The sequence below is a fragment of the Lygodium microphyllum genome, chromosome 1 (assembly GCF_053477565.2).
Source record: "Lygodium microphyllum isolate KBCC chromosome 1, Lygodium_microphyllum_v1.1.10, whole genome shotgun sequence".
Classification (NCBI taxonomy): domain Eukaryota; kingdom Viridiplantae; phylum Streptophyta; class Polypodiopsida; order Schizaeales; family Lygodiaceae; genus Lygodium; species Lygodium microphyllum.
In genome coordinates, this window is record NC_141135.1 from 106,632,199 (window position 1) to 106,645,637 (window position 13,439).

The following is a 13,439-nucleotide window of genomic DNA, read 5'->3' on the forward strand; positions in this document are numbered from 1 at the left end:
GTTTAAAGATATGAATAACTATGAACATTTTAAATTTAGCAAAGAGACTAATTAAAGCTAGTTAATCTCAAAATGAATCACCTAATAAAGCAAGATGTAATATATGTACAAATTTAAATTTTCAAAGTTTAGTAGAAATAAAGACATATACCTGTATCGTGATTTGAAGAGACATTAGGGCCAATGACCTCCTTAGCTTTCATTGTTCCATTATCTCTTGCACCTGCATTTGTGATTTTGTTACCTTTATGTACACATAATAAACCAAAGTTTAGAAACATAAGAGACTTATATTTTTTAAAAAGAAGTACTATATCAAACTAAATCACTTAATTCCTTAGCACTTGGATTAGAACACATAAAATAGTAATAAAATTAGGTATAAATTTGGTTATTAGAGTTAGTTACCTTTCACTTCTTCCACAACTGAATCCACAAGCCCAAGTAGTTTGGGATCCTCACTCATCATTTTTTTCAAAAGAGCCATCATCTCTAGATTAGAAGTCGACATGGCAAACCTACATAGGCATGCTAACAATAAGAAAGTATTTGCAATGTATGTTTGAAAATGTATATCACATTAAGCAATACAAAACAAAAGACTTCAATAAACATACCGTCATAATGTTTGAAAATGTAAATTACATTAAGCAATACAAAAAAAAAGACTTCAATAAACATACCGTCATAACATTGTTGCCTCATGCTCATGCGAACGCCACATGGTAGGTACAATCTTTCTTTTGTTGTCAATTGCAATTGCTTTTGTTTTGAGTACTTGCCATTGCTTTTTCGTGGATAGTAAGTTTGTCTAGTAACATTCTGATAACCAAGGGTTGAATGCCTACACTTATAATTGCACTGACATCTCCTTAAATTATTCATTTTGGCTTCCTGAAACATAGACATAAATAAAAAATAATCAATTTATATATTAAAGTTACATATCAAAAGTTATACATCAAACGGGAAAAAAAAGCATTACTCAATGGGAAGTAGACTTTTATCTATGGTGGAAATAAATTATATTCAAGAACCATAAGCATAGTCAAGGAGATTTAATTAGAAAGCTGCAAAGAGTAGAAAGTGCAAGGAGATTTAATTATAGAATACCTTCGTATCAAAATCTTCCAAAGATGCATAAGACTTAGTTTAGCAAAAACATGTGTCTATTATTTATAAGGGTAGAGCAGGGATACGATAGTGCTATATGGTTTACAAGCATATTCATAGGGTGAAAGAAAACTATGTTCACTTAATATTGTTATCTCAAAGTTCTATATTTATTATGGGCACATACATAAACTAGATCTTCCAGTAAAGTATAGCTAGATGTACGTTATGAAGTGGTGCAAAGGTGTCACTTGGTTCATGTGAATTGAAGGGGAATTCAAGCTGACTTTGAGTCTACAAACATAAGTAGGCTATAGAGAGAGAGATTACGAAACCCTGCCTGGAAAGGAAGATTGGGCCGGGCTGGGCCAAAAAGACCCATCACATCACTTATTATTTCCCTAGTATGGTTAAACATCTCCTCGAACAAGTGATACTTGGAGCTTACTATAATAAACTTATGCTCGAGAAAACATAAGATAAAAAGCAAACAAGAGATAAAAAAACCCAGCTTGGATAGAAATATCGTGTCCCTAGGGCTAACAAGGCCCATCACAACAGTTATCATTTCCCAAGCATGGTTGGACATCTCCTCAAAACAAGCAAAGTCAGAGATTACAAAACCCTGCCAGGATAGGAAGGTCGTGTCCCTAGGGCTATAAATAAGGCCCATCACAGCAGTTATCCTTTCCCAAGCATGGTATACATGTAGTATACATCATGGTATACATGTAGTATACCAGAAAGACTAGTGGACACAATAGGCATAAACATTCTTAGTAAAAAGGCTTGTTGCCCACATTGTTACAACAATGAATAGCCTATCAAAACTAACCCAAACAAGTTCAAAACACAATATTATCACAAGCTCAAAACGGATCCTCATTATAATTGCTACATTCTGAGCTACAGCATAACCGCATCACATGGATGCCATGGCGGTCCTCATCTCCACCCACTCATGGACATCCTCATCGATTAGCAGCACTCAATATGACGTGGACAACGATGTGGATGTGGCCTTTCTAGATGTGTGCCATTCAATCAAGGAGACCACGGCTAACATTCTTCACTACCTTGCCTTGGTTGAGAATGAGCTGAAGAACTACTCCTTCATAACCGCTTCTAATTCAAGATTCTCATCCTCCATGTTCGTGTGGGCGAGCAGAAAAGCGAAGAGAACAAAAACCCCCTGAGCATGCGGCCGTTGACATCAAGGGTGTGTGTCCGAACCCAGACTTGAGCCGGAAACCTCTAGTGTGTGAGACTAGCATGATAACCAACTACACCATCCAGAAAGCATGAAGAGCACCCTCAGGAAGCCCTCGCTGTGGCACAGGACGATGTCCAGGATGTTGCCCTCCGAGAACAGAGCAGCTTGCTGCTTGGCGTAGTCCAGGTGGCCTGGCCACAGACAGTTGCCATTAGCAGGAAGCAGAAGTTCAGTAGGAAAGAGAGCAGGAAGAGGCGCTTATACAGTGTGAACCAACCCTGATGTGTGGAGTTCACTCCCGACCCGAAGCTCCGCAGCTTGCCGTCGGCAGCTGCCTGCTTCGAGATTTCGGAGTTTCGGACCCCTTGATCAATGCTCACTGGACCAGCAGGATCCCCCTAACCCCCCATTTTTCATTCATGACTAGTTCTGATCCCCTGACCACACCTTGCTCCATCCACTACCACTGCCACTGCGACCCACCCCCACGTGTGTTCAGGCAACGCACTCATGCAGCAGCGCTCCACGCTCCTCATGACTTCATCCATCTCTCTCCTCACTGGCAACAGGTGTGCCAAATCGAGCCTACGACTTGGTGCTAGGGAATGCACCACACTCTTGGTGTTTGCCACCGCAGTCTTGGGCATCGCAGGAACAATATGCAACACATCTATATCAACTGATCGACGTGCTAGCTCATCCGCACTAGCAAAGAAGTTGCTCACTAGATGTGGCATGCTCTCGCCCACCGACAACCAACCATCATCACTTTAATGGATCGCACCTCTACGACGACTACAACAGGAGATCACAGTCCTGCAGGGCGCAGTCCTTTATGGATCGAGCATCCTTGCACGGGCCTGCCCAAGCCCAGGGGGGGTGTCGGCGTTCGCTTCCGGGTCAGAGAGAACGTATCAGAGGAGTCGCGTATCAGAGATTACATTGTCGCTTTTTACACACGTATCGATAGAGAGCGTATTAGTGATACCTGCTAGTGGAGTGGGGCAGGACAGCGCTGACGGCATCAGCGTTCGCTTCTGAGTGGAGGTGGCAGCTGTGCTTAGCTTGGCGATGCGGTGGTTCCCGAGACCCAAGAAGGATCGATCGCCTCCACGGTTCGCCCCGATCAGGCAGCAGCAGCAGCTGGTAGGCGCGACGAATATGGCGGACAAACTGTTTGTAAATGAGCTGCAGGTGATTCGATGGCGGACAAGCTGTTTCCCTCCTCTACACTAAGGGCATCAATCCGTTGGCGAGAATTAATTAGAGGTTAGGTAGGGAATTAATTAGAGGGTAGGTAACAATAGTGGATTAGCTCCATCTTCGTCTTTGTCTTTGTCTCCTTCTCTCTCTCCCCTTACCTATTTTCCCCAATACTTTTTGTTTTTTTACTTTTTTGGAGCCTAGTTTTGGCATTGAAATGTTTAAGATTCACGATCGCATGTAAAAGTACATGGGATTACACTTGAAGATCTTAGCATTAAATTCATGTCCGAGTTTGCATTAAAAGGGAGTTTGGAAGGGAAAATTAATTTGGGTTTTCAATGGTGATTTAGTTGGGATTTTTACAATTCTTGCTTTTGCATGTTAGCCTTTCACATCTTTTCTTCCATTCTCTTGTCATGTTGTTTGCACTCTCTTTATTTTTTCTCTTTAGCAATTTGTGTTTCATGCATTTTGAGTTAATATTTGACTATTGTATAGTGAAGGCTATGAAACTTGATGACATGACATGTTGATCTTATCTTGTATTTGCAATGGTCTTTTTAATTGAAGCCCTCAAGCTCACCTTAACCTATCAAGCATAGGTCGGAAGCTAACCATACTCTAATTGAAGCACAAGATTTTTCTAGACTAATTTTGGAATGTTTCTACATTGAAATAAGGTCCCAAATCTTTACGTAGAAACTAGGCTTGATAAGAAAATTTATGAAATAGAAAATCTTATCAAGTTATAAGCTTTATAAGCTTATAAAGAAGGAAAAGATCTTCTTGAGATGGATGAATAGGTTGAGAGAGGAAGAAGCATCAATTTCATAATGAGAGTGGAAGGAGAATATCCATGGTTATGGAGGGATTGGAAGAAGTGAGATTAAGAGCTTTAAGGTATATTATGGAATCTCTACATTGATCTAGGAAAGAGAGTGATGATGATGATGAGGCCTAAATGGGGTGTGTTATATAGTGAGATTTGCAGGATGGACATCCTTGCATGACTCGGTCCCACAAAGCAAGGTTACTTTTCTTTGCTTTGGGAGTGTACCATATTGAACTATTGTTAATACTTTGTATGTTTCTAAAGGTCCACCCCCTTTTTTTATTAATAAGTTTGTATCTTTTTCTTATTTCTCCTATTATACTACTCCTTTGAGGCTAGTTCATATTCAATCTTTAGGTTTTTGTCTAGTCACCTCCCAATGTCTAGGATGGATAATATTCGGAGTTGTAGACTTTTGCACATTTGTCTTCTCTTGATTTGGTTGTTGCGTATTTGATTTTAATCTTGTTAACTTTCGCATGTTTATTGAGTCTTAGCTAGTTTCTATATCTTATGCTTATTTTTATCCTATTAGAATTCACTAAAAACCTAGTTTATCATTTCTACATATTGAAATCTTAAATTTATCAACTCTAGAACTTTTAGATAAGAACTTGAGACACAAAAATTTTATAAGCACAAGGTTAGCATAATGGGTATATTACATGTAATGCCTTAAACAATTCCCAAGATTACCACTTCATCTTGTTGAAAATTCATGACTATATTCTTATGATTTACTTATGAATCTTCTTTCTTATATTAACTATATCATATATTGTTTAGGATTCACTAGGGGGGAATTTATCTTGACTATACCATGTATTGCTTCTAAAATTCTACCCCTTATATTTTTCCATAAGTCCCTATCTTTTTCTTATTTCCCCTAATATGATACTCCCTTGAGGCTTTGCCCTTGAGTTTTTGTCCAATCACCTCCCTATGTCTAGGATGGAAAATAATTTGAGCTTCGCACTTTTACACTTTGACTTGTCTTGATTTGGTTGTTCTTAATGTCCCATTTTAAGGTTGTCAAGTTTTGGATATTTAGTGAGCTTAAGTGAGCTAATTTCTATATCTTGTGCTTGTTATTAACATTATTAGAACTCACTCTGAGCTTAGTTTATCATTATCTACCTTTTGAAAACTTCAATTTATCAACTCGTGAATTTAAAATTAAGAACTTGAGACCCACGAATTTTGTAAGCACAAGGTTAGCATCATGGGCATATTACACATCATGCCTTAAATAAATCCCAAAATGACCACCTATTCATCATGTTAAAAATTCATGAATATACTATTATGGTTTATTTATGAATCTTTTTGTTTTATGTTGACTATATCATAATTGTTTAACATTCATTAAGGGGGATAATTTATGTTGACTATATCATATATTGCTTCTAAAATTATACCCCCTGCATTTATCTGTAAGTCCCTATCTTTTTCTTATTTTCCCTATTACAATACTCCCTCTATGCTAGTTCTTGCTTGACCTTTTGGCTCTTGTCTAGGCACCACCCAATGTCTACAATAGTGAATATTTTGAGCTATATGCTTCTACTCTATTGGCTTCTCTTGATTTGGTTGTCTAATGTCCCATTTAAATGTTGTCTTGATTTGGCTTCTCTTGATTTGGTTGTCTAATGTCCCATTTTAATGTTGTTAAGTTTTGCTTTTTTACTGAGTTTAATCTACTTTCTATGTATAGACATGTGCAAACACACACACACACACACACAACGTTATATAAATGATGCTATCTTTTAGTCTATTCATAATAGGCTTATTATTAGAAAATCATTTCTATCACATTTCCCAAGGGGTACTTAAAAACCAATAACTTTATAAACTTTCATGAGTAAAGTAACTCATTTTCTTTAGGTACACATGGATTTTTTCCCATTATTAATTTAAATCCCTCTCATAAGAAGCTTATTTCAATAGTTTCAAAAGTATCAAAATGTCATAGTAGGAAGAAACACACATATCGTATATGTTTCCTCATTCATGTTGCCCTTGTCACCAAAGAGAATTTTCTTTCAATTTAGCTAAACTTCATCCTATGGAGAGTCTCACTTCTTTAGTTTGTCATATATACCTATAATCTATATCTATAATATCAACAATTGAGGAATCTATTACATGGCAAGCATTCATGCCACTCTTATCATTCCACATGGCAATTTTCTATGAATTAACTTTTAAATTGAAAGATATGCTGTAAAATCAAATTTTTATTTTTTCCTTTTGACCATTACTTGGAATTATAAATCCTCTCCTTGATTGGTCTCAATCTAGACATGGGAGTCCAATATCTTATAGTTATATTATGGTAATAAAGGTGCAAGGCAGCTAGGCTTGAGGGGGTTACTATTATATAGCGTTATGGAGGAGGATGGGAACTCCACTGGTGTCTTTAACCCATCCACCTTCAAGCTGATCACCTCACGTTTCTTTGCGAGTACTTACAACTTCCTTACAAAGCCCCATGCATTTCCACATCCAACTAATGTAGCTCCTAGTGTACCCATCACAGCATGTACATGAATGACTCTAACATCGTTGTTATCTAAGTGCATGACAACTTTATTATTAGGGATGTGAACTTGGACATGGTATGCATGAAGGCTTCCACTACAACAAAAAGGCTCCATAGACGCGCTTGTAGACGCAATATTTGAATTGTAAAAAAAAATGTCAAGCGCGTTTATTAACGCGTCTATTTTCGCGTCTACAAAATCACGTCTAAAAGCGCGCTTATGATCAGAGTTACATGCACACTTAGATGCGCCTATAGACGTGCATATAAACGTGCTACGTAAATATATAATCTTATTTATAAAAAAGTGGATATATTCATATTGTGCATCTATACACGCGTGTATCTACGCGTCTAAAACCGGGTTTACTCTGAAAGTTTTTGACGAGAATAGACGCGCATTTATCGTGCAATTTAGACGCACTAATAGACGCGCAAAACAGAGGTATGAAAAAAAAACCAGAGAGCATGTGGCTTTGCAAGCCACATGCTCTCTGGTTTTTTTCCCCCCATCAACATCAAACTGTATGCTTAGGGAAAACAAAGAAAGATTATTTCGAAGATTGGATACTAAAAACAAAACAATGTATGTAGCACACGAAATTTCATATATATAGAGGAAACATTTTTACATTATGAGTTCTAGTGCTTGTGACGTCATGGTCGCAAGCACTAGCTGAAAGTAATACATATCAAAAATGAAAATTACAAGCCAAGTGGAGGCATGCATGCATGGGGCTCCTCTATATCTCCTCAGAAGAGGCATCATCATCGCTACCACCACCGCTGCCTGTGCCGCTGCCGTTGCCGCCACCGCTACTGCTAGTCCCCCCTTCGCTATCCTCAACTGCATCAAGGTTCGCCTACACAAAGGATTAAGGTATATAAATACCATTACAAACAATAAATTAAAGTTATCTATACTTTTCATGTAAAAAATAAAACATACCTCTTCTAGTGGTGGAATCCTCATGGCGCGATTATATTGCTCCTCCGTGATGAGTCCCTCCTTGTAGAAATGCTGCCAAGTGGACGCCCGGTTATGACCTCGATGGTAGCCTACCTCTCTAGGAGTAGGCATCCTACGAACGATATGGAACATTTTTCGCATCTATATCTACATCTACACTGCGATGTAGACGCGCTATCAGACGCACTCGGTCGGCTGATTTTAGCACACGACCGCCATTATTGATTTACAAAATGCAATACATAATGGAATCACAAATCCTAAATACACAGACAGAGCAGAGAGAGGAAGAGAGAAAGAGAGAGAGAGAGAGAGAGAGAGAGAGAGAGAGAGAGAGAGAGAGAGAGAGGCTCACCTTGGGTGTTTGGTGTGGCGGGTGGTGGCACTTCTTCCTTCTTCTTCTTCCTCTCCTTGGTAAGTTACCCTCCCTTGATGCTTGCTTACTTGCTTACTGCTTCTTCTTGTTCTCCTCTCTCTTGTTCTCTCTTTCTTCCTCTCCTTGGCTTTCCTTTTTCCCTTCTTGTGTGTTTGAAATGAAAGAAGAGGTGAGTCATGAGGAGATGAGGCATGAAGAGACTAGGTGAGGCATGAAGAGACTACATGTTGGCTAAACTCAAGCTTCAGAATCGCAAAAAACGTAGGAAAGGAAAGGCGTAGTTTGAAAAGAAATGATTTAAGTATGATTTGAATTTTGACGTGTGCATCTATTTTTGCATGTATAAGCGCGTCTATTTGCGTGGATATATAGACGCAAATTTCGCGTCTATTTACACGCACGTTTACATGCGCTTATAGACGCTGTGATAGATGCGCCCGACTTTGCGTGTCTAACATGTGCGTCTATGCCTCGTTTCTGTTGTAGTGTTCTTGGGGTTTGGGAGCAATGATTTTTGTTTTTTTTTGAAATACTTCTCTCAAAAATTTGATCATGGTGTGGTGACAAGGTCCTCAACTTGAGAGGTACCGTACTGCATGTTGCTATATACTTGTTATTGATGTTTGTTGATACCCATGCTTTTCCTTGACAAAAAATAGCCATTTTGGATGATTCAAACTCAGAATTTATGCAAAAGTTTCAATGTAATTCAATGTAAGGTTGTTTTCAAAAATGACTATTATTTTAAATGATTTGTTGGAGATCCCATTTGTTGAGCTTAAAAAGTGAGATTTTGCATTTTAAAAAGAAGTTATCGGGAAGGATGGAGGTTCCTTGAAGTATGGGCTTTGGGAGAGTAGACGTAGGTAGGGCAAGCTTTTCAAAAGGATCCAAGGGTGGCAATGACAAGGATCGGCATTAACAAGATAACTATTTCCGGTGCTATCGTGGAGATTCCAGGGCAGTAAAAGCCGTCATGCAGGGGCAATACTACCGGTGGACACCTGAGAGCTGACGACGTCTGCAGCACGGCACCTGCACACCTGCGACAAGGAACTTATAAGGACGTTATGGATGCCATGCATGGAGGGAATGGTATCCCATGGCGGCGCCACGAGCGAGGTGCAGGAACGTTGCAATGTGAGAGGGAATGAGCTAGCAATAAGGGATGCCGTCCCAGAAAATGAGGTAGCAGATCAGCCGTCAACTGTTGCGATCGCAACACCATCTGAAACATCTGGAATGCGCGCGTGTTTGCCTTGGTGGTTCTTTTTTTCCATGTGCACTTCCATGACCAATATGGTCATGCACTTGGTAATGTGCTTTCCTTTTTAATATGGCTATCTAATTTTCATGATGGGGTATATATGATTGTGTGGTTTTCTTGCCATGCACTTTGAATGTTTGCTTTTGTTGCTCATTTGGAGAGTAGGGAATATGATGTTAGTGTGTGGAGTTTCTATTTAATCCATTGGTGCAATATGCTTTTTTCTCACTAATATAATCATGAGCTTTGCAATAAGATGGATGTCATGGCCATGATATATGCTTGGTCAAAGTGGCCATGTACTTTGCTCAACATTGTAAGTGTTATTGTTGCTAAATATTGCAATGACTCTGTTGTTGGGGCCACATAGTTTGTGTTATTCATGTGTACTAAACATCTTTCTTTTAATTTTCTTTTTTGTTATTGTGATTACCTTTCAACAACTATGGTCTTGCTTTTGTGTCAATGTGAAAAGCTTAGCTGTGAGTAAGTATTATACAAATGTAAATGTCTAATCAATGAATATTTATTTACTAATTATACCTAGAAAAATCATGAGATCCAAGTTAACTTGATAGAATATCTATAATTCCCTAGTTAGAGGATAGTACTTGCTAGTTATGACTAATAAAAAGTAAAATTTTCTAATTAGGTTGATATTATTACTAGTTATACAATAACTTGCTAGATAATGTTGCTAGATAGGGCTTCAATTTTCTAGATACTATCTAGGAAAAGGATGTTACTAGTTAGAAGAGACTAGTGATGGCAAAATTATCTAGTTATAACTAGAAAATTCTACATTCTTCCTAGTTTGGTTAATAATCTTCCTAGTTATAATGTGAACTTTCTATATAGTAAGTGGTTTAGAGTTTCTTGTGACCTTTGTCCTTACCTTCTCGAAACCATCATTATCAACTTGAATTGAGAAATAGAGAATTGTGATAAACATCATCTTTATCTTATCCTCATTGTACCTTTAATTCCCTATTACATAAAAGTAGGGAATCACATCCTTATAATTCCTTATGTAGGGATTTTCAAAGTAATGTGGGGAATGCTCTATATTCCCTATTATAAGATGTAGGGAACGTAGGGACTTTCAAAGGAATGTAGGGAATGCTCTATATTCCCTATTATAAGATGTAGGGAATGCAATTTCCTAGTTATAGATGGGGAATACGTATTTGTCTACATAGGAAATATTGGAGAATTTCCTATATTTCACCAAATTGCCTATGTGGGGAACGATTGAAAGTTCCTTGTGTGATGGCATAACAGAGCAGACCTGCAATTCTATAGTGTAGTTCAAGGTGATGAGCTACAAAGTGCACAATCAAAGGAGGGTGTTTTTGCTTGATGAATTTTTAGTGATGGCTATGGCAATGGACGAAAGTGTTGAATTCCTGGGGGGAAGTGTTAGTGATGCATGGGCTGAAGAATATACTTGGAGGAGGTCGTCATCATAGAAAGCTCCGTCCTTGATTCTTGCATGCAAGTCATCGTCGCGCCTAAATGAGGGATGGCCTAGAAAGCTGAGAACAGAGCATACACTCAATTGGTGGAGGGGTTTTTGTCCTTTTAGTAGCACCCAATGACTACTAATTAATTGGAAAGGAAGATACTTTGATCTAGGAAGGCCGTCATCATGTTTATTAGCAAAGGAGAAAAATCATAGCGAATGATGGATAGGGACAATAGGGAGAGTGAACCTCTTGTAGAGAGCGAATAAAGCAAACAAATTAGCATCATTGAGAGAGAGGGAAAGGGTTGTCATCATCAAAAGAGATAGGCATTTGTTTGACTCTTGAGTGTGTCCTTAACACTAATTTAGCTTTTTAGCTCCTTTCTTGAGTGTTGTGCAAAGCAAGCATAGATTCTTTCCTTTCTTTCTTGCTCTACCTTCTTGCCCAAACATCAGACATTGTCTCCCTTCCTTTCTTCAATTCCATGTCACTACCAACATCCAATAAGAAGAAGGAAAATCCATATCTAGAGAGAAGAGTCATCATGACTAGTGAGAGGGCAAGGCTAAATAATATTGGTCTTTTGGTGGTTGATTGCTAGAATATTGGCCTACTTGACTATTGAACATTGATCCTAGAAGTTCTCTCAAAGTTTCACTTGGCTTCTAACTTTCACAAGGATTCCCAATGGGTGTTGATTGCGATCCTTTGAATGTATATCAATAGATACATCTTCCCAATAGGTGAAAGATGGGTTCAATCGCATGTCAAAAAATATACATGATGTTTTGAAGTGATTCGAACAAGGCTAGCTTGAGGACATAGAAGCATGGCTGGTCATGCAATTTTGTAGGCTTGGGGCGAGCCATCTTTGAAAACTACACGATTTAACATTGCATTAGTTAATGGAATAAAAGCTAGACCATTTGGTGTATTGAGGGATTGGGCTATTAAAATTGTAGGTATCAAATTCTCTATATTGTCATGAATAGATTCGGCTATGATATCCTACTTGGTTGACCTTTGGAAAAAGGATGCGAGCAATCGAAGATTGGGATAATAGCCTAATGTTCTTTGGAAATAGTACATAAATTGTTAGGATTGAGATGGATAATTGGAAGATGTGGTGTGTCAGTCTAAACACCATCTCACTACAACAGAAACGAGGCATAGAAGCGCAAAATGGGGTGCGTCTATCATTGCGTCTATATGTGCGTGTAAAAGAGTGTGTAAATAAACGTGAATTTTTCGTCTATATATCCGCGTAAATAGACGCTAATATAGGCGCGCCTTCAGACGCGTAATTATTTAACCACCTGAAATTGGACTTAATATAATTAAAAAACCAGAGTTAATAATTTTTTTTGCATTGCTCTCTAATGAATGGCAGTTCCTCTAGTTGACAAGCTTGATATAAGTAATTAGCGGCAAGCGACAGAAACCTTATTATACAATTAGTAGCAAGCATTGCAACATGTATCTTGTAATTTCTCTACTTGAAGATGATAAAAAATACTTCCTTTTTATTATGGAAAATTCAATTTAGCTTTAAACTTGACTATTGATTCTTGAGTATGCACGTGTGCGCATGATAAAAACCATAGAATTAAGAATACACATTGAATCATTGAATTAAAAAATCAGAGTTAATAATTATTTTTGCATTGCTCTCTAATGAATGGCAGTTCCTCCAGTTGACAAGCATAATATAAGTAATTAGCGGCAAGCGACAGAAACCTTATTATACAATTAGTAGCAAGCATTGCAATATGTATCTCGTAATTTCTCTACTTGAATATAATAAAAAATACTTCATTTTTATTATGAAAAATTCAATTTAGCTTTAAACTTGACTATTGATTCTCAAGGCTGCACGCGTGCGCATGATAAAAACCATAGAATTAAGAATACACATTGAATCATTAAGCAAATTAAGTATGTTACAGTGAATAATCCATCTCATCTTCAATGAGATCATCCCTTGCTAAACTATCTACTTCTAGGTCTATGTTACCAAGAGGTAACGAAAAAAATAAGTCTATCCCACTATCTGATGTGTTGCTATATTTCTCAATAACTTCATCAATATCATCGACAATCACATTATTGTCTTATTCTGTGTTTCCTTGAACATCCTCGCGAGGTGCATCTTGTACTATATCACGCATATCATCCATTATGGTGTCATCATGTACATCATCATTAATTGTTGGATTGGCATCTGCTATCTCTATGTCGGTAATATTACCATATATTGGTTTTGAACTATTAGATATAGGGATGATATACCACCATCGGCTATTGTTTACCATTGGATGATACACAACCTGTATTTGAAAAACAAAAGCAAGAAACTTAAATACTTATTATATTGTTTATATGTACTATCACATGTATATATATATAAAAATTAGCTTTTGCATATATACCTGCTCGCATTGTTGAGGTAGT